At 45.3% G+C, this 13,359-nt stretch overlaps 1 protein-coding gene across 2 annotated transcripts in view; it reads left to right on the top strand.

Annotated features, from left to right (window-relative positions):
* The window catches only part of gnav1 (guanine nucleotide binding protein (G protein) alpha v1), a 120,662-nt gene that overhangs the window by 84,190 nt on the left and 23,113 nt on the right, over positions 1 to 13,359 (top strand). The window lies entirely within an intron of this gene.

Here is a 13,359-nt window from a genome sequence, read left to right as displayed (position 1 = left end):
CTACTGAGATATTTGTATCATTGATAGCTGCTGATGAGGTACCAAAAGACTAGGGGTTGGCTATCGTGGTGTCATTATTGAAGAAAGGTGGTGAGGAAAAGCCAGGGAACTATAGACCAGTGAGCTTGATGTCATTGGTGGGTAAATTGTTGGAGAAAAATCTGAGGGACAGGAGTTACATGTATTTGGAAAGGCAAAGACTGATTCGGGATAGTCAACATGGCTCCGTGCATGGGAAATAGCACCTCACGAACTTGATTGAGATTTTTTGAAGAAGTAACAAAGAGGATTGTCGGGGGGGCAGAGCAGTGGACTTGATCTATTTGGACTTCAGTAAGGTGTTCAACAAGGTTCCTCACGGTAGACTGGTTAGCAAGGTTAGATCATATGGAATACAGGGAGAATTAGCCATTTTGATACAGAACTGGCTTATAGGTAGGAGACAGAGGGCATTAGTGGAGGGTTTCAGATTGGAGGCCTGTGACCAGCAGTGCACCACAAGGATTGGTGCTGGGTCCTCTGCTTTTCATCATTTATATACATGATTTGGAAGTGAACATAGCAGGTATGGTTAGTAAGTTTGCAGAGGACACCAAAATTGGAGGTATAATGGACACGGAAGAAGGTTACCTCAGGCTACAATGGGACCTTGATCAGATATACCCATGGGCTTGAGGAGTGGCAGATGGAGTTTAATTTCGATAACTGTGAGATGATGCATTTTGGAAAGGCAAATCAGGGCAGGACCTATACACTTAATGGTAAGGTCCAAGAGAATGTTGCTGAACAAAGTGACCTTGGAGTGCAGGTAAATTGTCCCTTGAAAGTAGGGTCTCGGGTAGATAGGATAGTGAAGAAGGCATTCAGAATGCATTCAGTACACTTGCCTTTTTTTTAGTCAATGCATTGAGTATAGGAGTTAGTATAAAGTTAAAAATCACACAACACCAGGTTATAGTCCAACACGTTTAATTGGAAGCTCTAGCTTACACAATTGTAAGACACAGAATTTTACAGTGCAAAAGTTTGATACAACTGAAATTATACATTGAAAAATACTTTGAGTCTTTCATTTGTTCGAATACCACGATAGTTCCACTTCTTTCATGTGTAAATCACAAAATTTTTTTAAAAGTTGTATTCTCAGGTTAACTGTAACGATTGGTGTTAGCCAGACAATATGTTGAAGGTGTGAGCCCCCGTGTTCTCTGTCTGTGCCATAATGCTTAGATTGATTCTAATCTCAAAAAGTGAGATAACAGTCTTACATGAATTCATGCAGTTTTTGAGCAAAGTACAATGTAATTCTGCAAGTACAAGTTCAACCCACAAACGTATATGTATATATCTGTGCGCTTGTGAGAGGGTGTGTATATGTGTATTTATAAGAGTGTAGAGTGTCTGAAGTCTGTGAGAGGATGCATCTGTGAGTGTGGGAGTGTGCGCGTCTGTAAGGGTGTGTGCGTTTGTCTGTGTGTGTGTGTGTAGTGCAATGGTGGTCACCTATAGTGTGACATGAACCCAAAGTCCTGGTTGAGGCCCATCCTATGGGTACCAAACTTAGCATTCAGCCTCTGCTCAGCCATTTTTCTCTGCTGTCTGTCCTGAAGTCTGCCTTGGAGGATGGTCACCCAAAGGTCCAAGGTCGAACACTGATGTGTTCCCCAACTGGGAGGGAACACTCTTCTCTGTTGATTGTTGTGCGGTGCCCATTCATCCATTGCTGTAGCCTTTGCTCGGTTTCCCCAATGTACCAGGCCTCAGGGGATCCTTACCTGCAATGTATAAGACAACGTTGACTGAGTCACATGAATACCTGCCACAATGTCATACTGTGGCTGTAGAGGATATTGATTAGGCCACTATTGGAATACTGCATTCAGCTCTGGTCTCTCTGCTATAGGAAAGATGTTGTGAAACTTGAAAGGGTTCAGAAAAGATTGATAAGGATGTTCCAGGGTTGGAGAGCTTGATCTATGGGGAGAGGCTGAATAGGCTGGGGCTGTTTTCCCTGGAGTATCGGAAGCTGAGGGGTGACCTTTATAGAGGTTTTTAAAATTAAGAGGGGCATAGATGGGGTAAATAGACAAGGTCTTTTCCCCAGGGTGGGGGAGTGCAAAAATAGAGGGAATGGGTTTAGGGTGAGAGGGAAACGATTTAAAAGAGGTCTAAGGGACAACTTTTTCACACAGAGGGTGGTACATGTATGGAATGAGCTGCCAGAGGAAGTGGTGGAGGCTGGTACAATTGCAACATTTAAAAGGCATCTGGATGGGTATATGAATAGGAAGAGTTTGGAGGGATATGGGCCATGTGCTGGCAAATGTGACTAGATTTATTTAGGATATCTGGTCGGCATGAACAGGTTGGACCCAAGGGTCTGTTTCTGTGCTGTACAGCTCTATGACTCTAATTGCTGTCTGTTAATTGGTTGCAGAAATTCCTGGGCCGACACCTTGGGAGCTGAAAAGTTGGGACTTTTTCTAATGTGATCAAAACTGAGGTTTCTGTTTTGTATTGGGTGAGATCATTTAGAATCTGTGGGTCCCAATGTAAAAACATAAGGTAAAAGCATTAATAATCAATTATCCTTTTGAGTTTTAAGTACAAAGCTGTACAAGTCTAATCTGAGAATTTTCTAGTGGCTATTATGTAGCTAACCGTGATCCATCAATAAAGGTACTTAAATAGTTGAGTTGAGAAAATTGCCTGTATGAATGGTATTTTGAAGAAAAAAGCTTGATTGGACTTTATCATTTGGCAATGGCATCTCTAAATTGCACTCTGATGTGAAATGCTTGAGGTGATGATCAGTTTAAATGAGCATTGAGTCGAGTATTTATCTCCTATTATTAAAGGATAATGAAGCTTTTGTAGACGCCCCTCAGCCAGAAATGTTTAAAATGGTTTTGCATCTGTGCTAATTCATAAAAGAGCAAAGACATATTATTTTAGTAATCACCATCTTCGTGCATGAGTACACCCTTCAGAATCTGGATTGTGTTTCAAACTACCAGAGGGGGAAAAAAATATTGTCTTGTTGCTTCTGACTGAAATACATGGAGAATTGATCTAATTCAGATTGTGATATAATATGCAAGATGGTCAGTAAGCTCTGTGCTGACTCTTTAGAAGGACTGGAAACAGTTAGTTCCATTCTTCTCCCCTTTCCCTTGCAAAATTTATCCTTTCAAATAGTTAGACCATAAGAAATAGAAGTGGACGTAAGGCCATTTGGCCCATTGAGTCTACACCATTCAATCACGGCCGATGGGCATTTCAACTCCACTTACCCGCAGTCTCCCTGTATCCCTTAATTCCTTTGAGAGATTAAGAATTTATCAATCTCTGCCTTGAAGACATTTAGTGTCCCGGCCTCCACTGCGCTCCGTGGCAGTGAATTCCACAGGCCCACCACTCTCTGGCTGAAGAAATGTCTCCTCATTTCCATTCTAAATTGACCCCCTCTAAGGTTGTGCCCACGAGTCCTACTATCCCTGCCTGATGGAAACAATTTTCCAGTGTCCACCCTTTCTGCGCCATGCATTATCTTGTACGTTTCTATTCGATCTCCCCTCAACCTCCTAAACTCTGATGAATACAATCCCAGGATCCTCAGCTGTTCATCATATATTGGACCTACCGTTCCAGGGATCATCCGTGTGAATCTCCACTGGATACGCTCCAGTGCCAGTATGTCCTCCCTGAGGTATGGGGCCCCAAACTGGACACCGTATTCTAAATGGGGCCTAACCAGAGCTTTATAAAGTCTTAGTAGCACCTCACTGTTTTTACCTTCTAACCCTCGTGAGATACATGACAACATTACATTTGTCTTCTTAACTATGGACTCAATCTACAAGTTAACCTTTAGAGAATCCTGGACTAGCACTCCCAGATCCCTTTGTACTTTGGCTTTAGGAATTTTCTTATCGTTCAGAAAATAGTCCATACCTGTGCTCGTTTTTCCAAAGTGCAAGACGTCGCATTTGCAAGTTATCCATTATCATTTTTGAAAGTTCCTCCATAAATCTGTGCCACTATTTCGAGCAGCACCTTCACGATTGCCATAACTCACTGCATGAGAAGTGTATTCTCATCTTCCCCCTCTCCTCCAGGATATCTAAAAACCCTTCGGTTACTGGTGATCCTATCAATGCAAGCAGTTTCCTCTGAGCTATTCTGATCAGAACCATGGTCATTTTGAATGACTCAATAAAGCTTTCCCTCCAGCTTCTCAGCTCCCAGCTTCTCCAATCCCTCAGAGTATGTGAGGAACCCCTGCTGCTGGTGTCAGTCCAGGAAATCTCCTCTGCGTGTACTGCAGTGCCTCATATGTTTTAAAACATGCCCTCAGATTGGAGAGGATGATCTTTGGGACTGGCCTCACTACGAAACAGCTGTGAGAGTTGGACAATGGGGCAGGTGGTCATGCTTTATCTTGTTCAGTTTCTCTGTTATGGTTTTGTCTTTTATGGACTGGAGTGTAAAAACTGCACAGAACAAAAAAATTCCTCCCGAGTTGCTTCCACTGACACCCTCATGCCTACTGTGGACTGTAGCCCTACACCATGCTTCATCACTTGAAGAGGAACTTCTGCTCGGTGCTCATCCTAAAATAAGATGGGTAGAAAGTACAAAATATTCAACTGCTCCCTCTCCCTGGACCCGTCTCCTTCCCCCTCAACAACATTGGCTGACTGTCCTGCACAACCAGTGTGTTAGCTGCACTGAGCTATAACCACAAGATAAAGGAACAGAAGTCGATCGTTCAGCCCATTGAATCTGCTGCACCACTCGATTAAATCACGACTAATCTGTTAATCCTGAACTCCCATTTTCCTGCTCTTTCCCCACTACCCATCACAAGGGACAAAGTATTTCACAAAGTGATTGAACTAAAAGCAGACATGTCACGTGGACCTGATGTCGGAAATTGAAAGATTCACTCCCCGGGCCTACCTCTTAAGGTTCATCTTCCCCAGGCCTCAATGTCTCTCTTGGCGCTCAGCTCCCCATGCCCCTCAACTCCCCAATATTTCAGAATTCTACCTAGAAACTCTGAAAAGATTCTGCCTATGTTCCTGAGTCTAAGACGGCACAATAACTCAGTGGTTAGCACTGCTGCCTCACAGTGCCAGGGACCCGGGTTCGATTCCAGCCTTGAGTGATTGTCTCTGTGGAGTTTGCACATTCTCCCCGTGTCTGCATGGGTTTCCTCCGACAATCTGGGTAGGATGCTCTTTGGAGAGTCAGTGTGGACTCAATGGGTCAAAAGGCCTATGTCCGAGCTGTGGGGGTTCTATTATTCTATGAAGAATGAGAAGTGATTTAATTGAAGCATTCAAGTTTCTCAAGGGGTTTGACGAGATACCCAGGTGGGGATAGAGCATGCTTTCTCGTGGTCATCAGTAATGTGGACACCCACAGGAAGAGTCCGAGAATAAAGGATATAGGAACATGACAAAGAGAAAGTTCTTCAAATTGCTGAGAGCCTTTTTGAATTCTCTAACCTGGAGAGTCAGGGATGCTTTGTCACTAAGGCTACAATCAGTGCCTTTTTAAACAAAAAAACCAAAGAAACGGGGTTAATGCAGGAAAGTGGGATTGAGATCAGTAATTGGTCATGGTCCTGCTGACAAATGGAATGTGGTTCAGACCACTGTTTTGATTAATTGTCGTTGTTTGCATGTTAGTGATCCCACTTGTATAGGGAGTGTTCAACTGCTGGGAGGTAAAAGGAATCCTCTAAGCTTTTAATTGCCAAGACGATTGTGTGTCACCAACCAAATCACATTAATACAAAGCAGCAAATTATAGTTCTTTCTTCCCCTCCATTTTCTCGCATAATCCTGTGTTAATGAGCCTGAGGAGATCCTGGGTGCTGCAGACTTCCTTTGTGCTCATTCTCATGTGAATTTAAAATGAAAATTTCCCAGTGGATCCCTGCAGTGAATTACAATGATCTGCTTTCCTCCGCTAACTTGTGATAGGATTCCTGGGGTGTTTTATCTGTTGTGTTTGTTTTTTGGAATAGTTTCAGGACATGTTGAAATGTAGTCTGTTTTGGCAGCAAGCTACAAATAATTGTGAATGTTTCTGGATATATCTTCGGGGAGATTCTGTTCCTGTGTTGTGTTCAGTTGCCTCTGAACTCTGAAATATTCTTCCTGAAGCGCTCAACTTCTTATCACACAATCCCTATATAGTTCCATCGTTCTGAAGAGCATCCCACCCAGGCCCACACCCCACCCTATCCCCTTAACCCTGCAATTCCCATGGCCAATCCACCTGACCTGCACATCTTTGGACAGTGGGAGGAAACGAGAGCACCCGGAGGAAACCCACGCAGACACGGGGAGAGCATGCAAACTCCACACAGACAGTGGCCCAAGGCTGGAATAGAACCATCCATCACTTTCTCCCCATCTCTCTCCTTAAATCCTACTTCTTTCCCAAACGTTTTGTTTATCTACCCTCATATTGCCTGATGTAGTTTGCTGAAAATGTGTTGCTGGTTAAAGCACAGCAGGTTAGGCAGCATCCAAGGAACAGGAAATTCGACGTTTCGGGCCAGAGCCTTTCATCAGAATTGATTCCTGATGAAGGGCTCTGGCCCGAAACGTCGAATTTCCTGTTCCTTGGATGCTGCCTAACCTGCTGTGCTTTAACCAGCAACACATTTTCAGCTCTGATCTCCAGCATCTGCAGACCTCACTTTTTACTTGATGTGGTTTGCTACAAAGGATATATTTCCCTCCCCTCCCCTATCAGCGTTTCGCAAGGACCACTCCCTTCGTGACTCCCTCGTCAGATCCACACCCCCCACCAACCCAACCTCCACCCCCGGCACCTTCCCCTGCAACCGCAGGAAATGTAAAACTTGCGCCCACACCTCCACACTCACTTCCCTCCAAGGCCTCAAGGGATCCTTCCATATCCGCCACAAGTTCACCTGTACCTCCACACACATCATCTATTGCATCCGCTGCACCCGATGTGGCCTCCTCTATATTGGGGAGACAGGCCGCTTACTTGCGGAACGCTTCAGAGAACACCTCTGGGCCGCCCGGACCAACCAACCCAATCACCCCGTGGCTCAACACTTTAACTCTCCCTCCCACTCCACCGAGGGCATGCAGGTCCTTGGACTCCTCCACCGGCAGAACATAACAACACGATGGCTGGAGGAGGAGCGCCTCATCTTCCGCCTGGGAACCCTCCAACCACAAGGTATGAATTCAGATTTCTCCAGTTTCCTCATTTCCCCTCCCCCCACCTTGTCTCAGTCGGTTCCCTCAACTCAGCACCGCCCTCCTAACCTGCAATCCTCTTCCTGACCTCTCCGCCCCCACCCCACTCCGGCCTATCACCCTCACCTTGACCTCCTTCCACCTATCCCACCTCCATCGCCCCTCCCCCTAGTCCCTCCTCCCTACCTTTTATCTTAGCCTGCTTGGCTACTCTCTCTCATTCCTGATGAAGGGCTTATGCTCGAAACGTCAAATTCCCTATTCCTGAGATGCTGCCTAACCTGCTGTGCTTTAACCAGCAACACATTTTCAGCTACAAATGATACTCCTGAGATGCTGTAAGAGATATTTTATGAAGTCAGAGGCATCATTTGTTTGGGGCATGAGGAGAAATTATTTTACTGAGGGTTGTGAATCTTTGGAATTCTCAACTGCAGAGGACTGTGGAAGCTCACTGTTTGAGAATGTTTAAGCTGGAGATTGCTGGATTTCTGATTCCCAGTAGTGTACAAGGTTATGGGGATGAGGGGACTCAACGGGTAGTAGGATAGTCTCAACAGCTGAATGATTGTTAACATGTTCCTACAATGTCTTTGCTATCAAGCACCCTATGTGCCCTTGTGCAAGAGGCCATTCTTAGTAAATGCGCAGTGTGTTCAAAGCTCAGGCAGCCTCCAGTGGAGAAGCTGTCAGCCAGAGGACGCTGCCACTGACAGTGCAGCAGTCCCTCAGTGCGGCACATAGGGGGTCCAGCCTGGATCTTATATGCCTGGCCTTCATTGTTCAGATCATTGACTACAGGAATTGGGTTGACATGTTGCATCTGTACAAGACATTGGTGAGACCAATTTTCGAGTACTGCGTACAGTTCTGGTCACCCTGCTGCAGGAAAGATGTTAAACTTGAGAGGGTGCAGAAAAGATTTACAAGAATGATACTGGGTCTGGAGGGTTTGAGTTATAAGGAGAGGCTAGATAGGCTGGGGCTTTTAAAACTGAGTAAAAGAGGTTAAAGGGTCAACTTTATAGATGATTTTAAAATCATAAGGGGCATTGATAAGGTGAATAGCAAAATTCTTTTCTCTAGTGTTGGGGAGCTCAAAACTAGAGGACATAGGTTCAAGGTGAAAGGGGAATGATTTAAAAGAGGCAATGTTTTCATTCAGAGTGGTGTGTGTGAAGAATGAACTACCAAAGGAAGTGGTAGATGAGGTCCAGTTGCAACATTTAAAAGACATTTGGACAGATACATAGACAGGAAAGGTTTAGAGGAATACGGGGCAAACACAGGCACCCGGAGGAAACCCATGCAGACGTGGGGAGAACTCCACACAGGCAGTCACCCAAGGCTGTAGTTTAGGAAATCTGGTTGGCATGGGTGAGATGGGCTGAAGGGCCTGTTTCAGTGCAGCAAGGCTTGAAGCTTTCAGTGCTACCGCTGAGCCTTGGCTGGACAGGGGTGGAGGGGGGAGGAGTGATAATGGGGGTTGGGGAGAGAGTTAGAGCAGTGTTTATGAACGAAGTATTCGGCCTCTGCTGGAGTTTAGAATCAGAACAGAGAAATAAATGAACAAAAGCAATTGCTGGAAATCTGAAAGCGGCAAAGTCTCAGTTGGATAGATGAATATCTAATGAGTTAGTGGAGGAGGCCTGTGCACAGGGTTGTAACTCATTCAAGATGAACAGAATTTTGAAAAGGAGCAGCATTAGAACCAATGCAAACTAAAAGTGCAACCGCACACTGGGCAGGGGTGGAATAAATCCGGTGATCTGTAAATGGAGGCTGGTTAAATGCTAGGTGTGACATTGGCATGACACAATTTGGGGTCATCAAGAGAGAGAGTGGAAGAGAACAGGAATGTACAAGCTGGTGTGAATAGCTGAAGGGGTGTGTGCAATGGCATGCTGATACAACAGAACCTGCCCAGTGACTCTGGAATTGGCAAAAGAAGTGGAATAGGCACCTCCCCAGCCTGGTGCTCCTGTCTGTGCTGGTTACTGATAAATGACTCTAATACTGTACCTTAATGTTAGAGTTATCAGCATGGTTTTTTATTAGTGACACAGCCTTTATGAATGTTCAATGAATCTCAATGTGGAATAATAACTTCTCATCGCTCAAACAAAGAGAATGAGAGTGGGGTCTCGATTTGTAATTTTCCAGTCTGTGAATTCTGCTGCTTGTTTGCTGGCTCATGTAGCTGCTGATCGTGAGACTCGAGTGTACTACACCCGACCTCAATTCCTGCTGTGCAGACACACCACTTTGCCTGTTATCTTCAGGTCATAGATGTGAAAGGCAGAGATTGAACAGAACAGGGAGAGCAAGAACACGCCCTGAAACAACTGCGGTTCGAGCGAGTCTGATAGCATTTGAGAGAGAACGGATTGATTAATATTGATGCTGAGGCCAGACACAGTGAGGGGAGACGTGGTCACGGAGAAGGTGGTCGAGGAGAGGAAACTGAGTGGCCATATCAAGCAGCTTGTATTTCTGTCACTGAGTGAACTCCTCCAAGGTGTTTCATAGAATAGTTACTGAATAGAAATTTACTCAAAGTCAATTGGGTCAGGCGATCAAAGTTCGTCAGTTTGTCAGTCTACCTTTGAGATTTGCTCATTAACTCATTGCTGTATCATAATATGTGACCTGATGTCTCAATGCCTCAGACTCCGTCTTACCACAGGCCACTTGAAGCATGACACTCTGCTGGAAATGCCCTGCTCTTTGTAACCATATACTTTAATGATCACCCAAGCACTGAAATACAGTGTATAGCTGTCTGTATAAACGCAGTGATATATGTGTTTATGTCAATTCAGTCTGTATATAAATGCATTGTTTTTTTTTGTGTGAGCTTTTGTGCGGGCGGCACGGTGGCACAGTGGTTAGCACTGCTGCCTCACAGCGCCTGTAGACCCGGGTTCAATTCCCGACTCAGGCGACTGACTGTGTGGAGTTTGCACGTTCTCCCCGTGTCTGCGTGGGTTTCCTCCGGGTGCTCCGGTTTCCTCCCACAGTCACAAAGATGTGCGGGTCAGGTGAATTGGCCATGCTAAATTGCCCGTAGTGTTAGGTAAGGGGTAAATGTAAGGGTATGGGTGGTTTGCGCTTCGGCGGGTCGGTGTGGACTTGTTGGGCCGAAGGGCCTGTTTCCACACTGTAAGTCTAATCTAAAAAAAATGTATGTTGCATCTTCCAAAGCCACCTTACCAACATCCCATTTCTTGCATCATGACGGATAAAATAAGGAATACTGCCGGAGGTAAAGCCCACCTCAAAGTTAGATGGAGGATTAGGTTTAAGGAGGAGAATGAGGCAAAAAGGTTTATAGAAAGTTAATTCCAGAGCTTTAGGGCCCAGGCAGCTAATGGTACAATTACGCAAATTCAAAATGCACAGGAGAGACAAATCTGGAGGAATTGTGTTCAGATCTTGAGGAATTCAACAATCTCCAAGATGACTCTGGAGTCCTAAAGATGTACAACATGGAAACAGACCCTTTGGTCCAACCTGCCCATGCCGACCAGATATCCCAACCTAATCTAGTCCCATTTGCCAGCACCTGGCCCATATCCCTCCAAACCCTTCCTATTCATATACCCATCCAGATGTCTTTTAAATGTTGCAATTGTACCAGCCTCCACCACTTCCTCTGGCAGCTCATTCCATACATGCATCATGTTCTGTGTAAAAAAAAAAAATTGTCCCTTAGATCTCTTTTAATTCTTTCCCCTCTCACCCTAAACGTATACCCTCTAGTTCTGGACTCCCCCATCCCAGGGAAAAGACCTTATCCATGCCCCTTGTGATCAAATAAACCTCTAAGGTCACCCCTCAGCCTCTGACACTCCAGGGAAAACAGCCCCAACCTGTTCAGCCTCTTCCTAACTCAAATACTCCAACCCTGGCAAAACCCTTGTAAATCTTTTCTGAACCATTTTTGAGTTTCACAACAGATTATAGCTTTCAACATACACAATCAATTAGGTAACAAGGAATCTCCTCTTTCCCATTGGTGTGGGGTAGTTTAGGAGGATAGTGTGTGATGGTATGCAGCCATCTTTGAAGGTTATCAGGGCTAGAGGAGTTTGCAAAGACTGAGAGGTAAGAGACCAGGAGAGCAGGAATTTCAAATGGTCCTGATCAGTGTTCATGGTCCTTGACCTTTTTTATCTTCAAGCTTGGTGTAACTTGGTGTTATCAATTCTGGTCGGTTGTATTGCTGGTTCATCACATGACTTCTCACACCAAGCCCCTTTGACCCCCATCCATTGGTCACCTGACTTGTCCAACCCACAATCCCCTATGCCAATCAAAGTCAACAGACAATATATTATTTGATTAGATGATTCTTGACTGACAAAACAGCCTTTTATAACTCATAAGTTCAAATATTCTTTTTGAAAAGAAGATACTATTTCTTCCCTCCAGAGCTCAGTAGGCTCGGACCAATGGGGCGAGGAGTGGCAGATGGAGTTTAACTTAGGTAAATATGAGGTATTGCATTTTGGAAAGGGCAAGTCGAGGCAGGATTTATACACTTAATAGTAAGGTCTTGGGGAGTGTTGCTGAACAAAGAGACCTTGGAGTGCAGGTTGATAGTTCCTTGAAGATGGAGTCACAAGTAGACAGGATAGTGCAGAAGGCATTTGGTATGCTTGCCTTCATTGGTCAGTGTATTGAGTACAGGAGTTGGGAGGTCATGCTGCAGCTGCAGAAGACATTGGTTTGGCCACTTTTGGAATATTGCGTGCACTTCTGGTCTCCCTGCTATAGGAAAGATGTTGTGAAACTTGAAAGGGTTCAGAAAAGATTTACAAGGATTTTGCCAGGGTTGGAGAGTTTGAGTTATAGGGAGGGGCTGAATAGACTGCGGCTATTTTCCTGAAATTTCAATGGCTGAGAGATGACTTTATCAAGGTTTATAAAGCCATGTGGAGCGTGGATAGGCTAAATAGACAAGGTATTTTCCCCAGCGTGGGGGCGTCCAGAACTAGAGGACATAAGTTTAAGGTAAGAGGGGAAAATTTAAAGGGATTGAAATGGCAACTTGTTCACATCGAGGGTGGTCCGTGTACGGAATGAGCTGGCAGGGAAGTGGAGGAGGCTGGTACAATTGCAACTTTTAAAAGGCATCTGGATGGGTACATGGATAGGAAGAGTTCAGAGGGATATGGGCCAAGTGCTGGCAAATGGGACTTTAGGTTAGATATCTGGTCGGCATGGATGAGTTGGACCAAAGGGTCGGTTTCTGTGCATCTCTCCGACTACGGGTTTGTGCCGCAAAGTGACACCAACAGCATGGGTACAATTCCTGTTCTAGCTGAGGTTACCATGAAGGATTCTCCTTCTCAACATCTTCCCTTGCCTGAGGCATGGTGACTCTCAGGTGAAACCAGCTCCAGTCCTCTCTCTCTTTTGAGAGAGGAGCCGAATAGAATCTTCGATCCCTACAGTGTGGAAGAAGGTCATTCATTCCATCGAGTCCACACTAATTCTTGGACAGTATTCCTCCCGGACCCAGCCCCAATCACCCACTCTATCCCTGAAACCCTGCATTTCCCAAACCGTTTCAACCAAGCCTGCACATCCTTGGACACTGTGGGCTATCTAGCATGGTCATTCCACCTAACCTGGACACACAGGGAGTACATGCAAACTCCACACAGACAGTTGCCTGAGGTTGGCACTGAACCTGGGTCCCTGGCGCTGTGAGGCAGCAATGCTAACCACTGAGCCACTATGCGGCTATGATAGATTAGATTACTTACAGTGTGGAAACAGGCTCTTCGGCCCAACAAGTCCACACTGACTCGCAGAAGCGCAATCCACCCATACCCCTACATTTACCCCTTACCTAACACTACGGGCAATTTAGCATGGCCAATTCACCTGACCCGCACATCATTGGACTGTGGGAGGAAACCGGAGCACCAGGAGGAAACCCACAGGGAGAACGTGCAAACTCCACACAGTCAGTCACCTGAGGCGGGAATTGAACCCGGATCTCTAGTGCTGTGAGGCAGCAGTGCTAAACACTGAGCCACCGTGCCGCCCACAAATGATCTGGTAAGACTTTTGCAGCTCTAAATTTTATAGTTAA

The sequence above is a fragment of the Hemiscyllium ocellatum genome, chromosome 25, assembly GCF_020745735.1.
Source record: "Hemiscyllium ocellatum isolate sHemOce1 chromosome 25, sHemOce1.pat.X.cur, whole genome shotgun sequence".
Taxonomy (NCBI): Eukaryota; Metazoa; Chordata; class Chondrichthyes; order Orectolobiformes; family Hemiscylliidae; genus Hemiscyllium; species Hemiscyllium ocellatum.
Note: the sequence above shows the minus strand (reverse complement) of the source record. Positions and strands in the feature narration are given on the sequence as shown.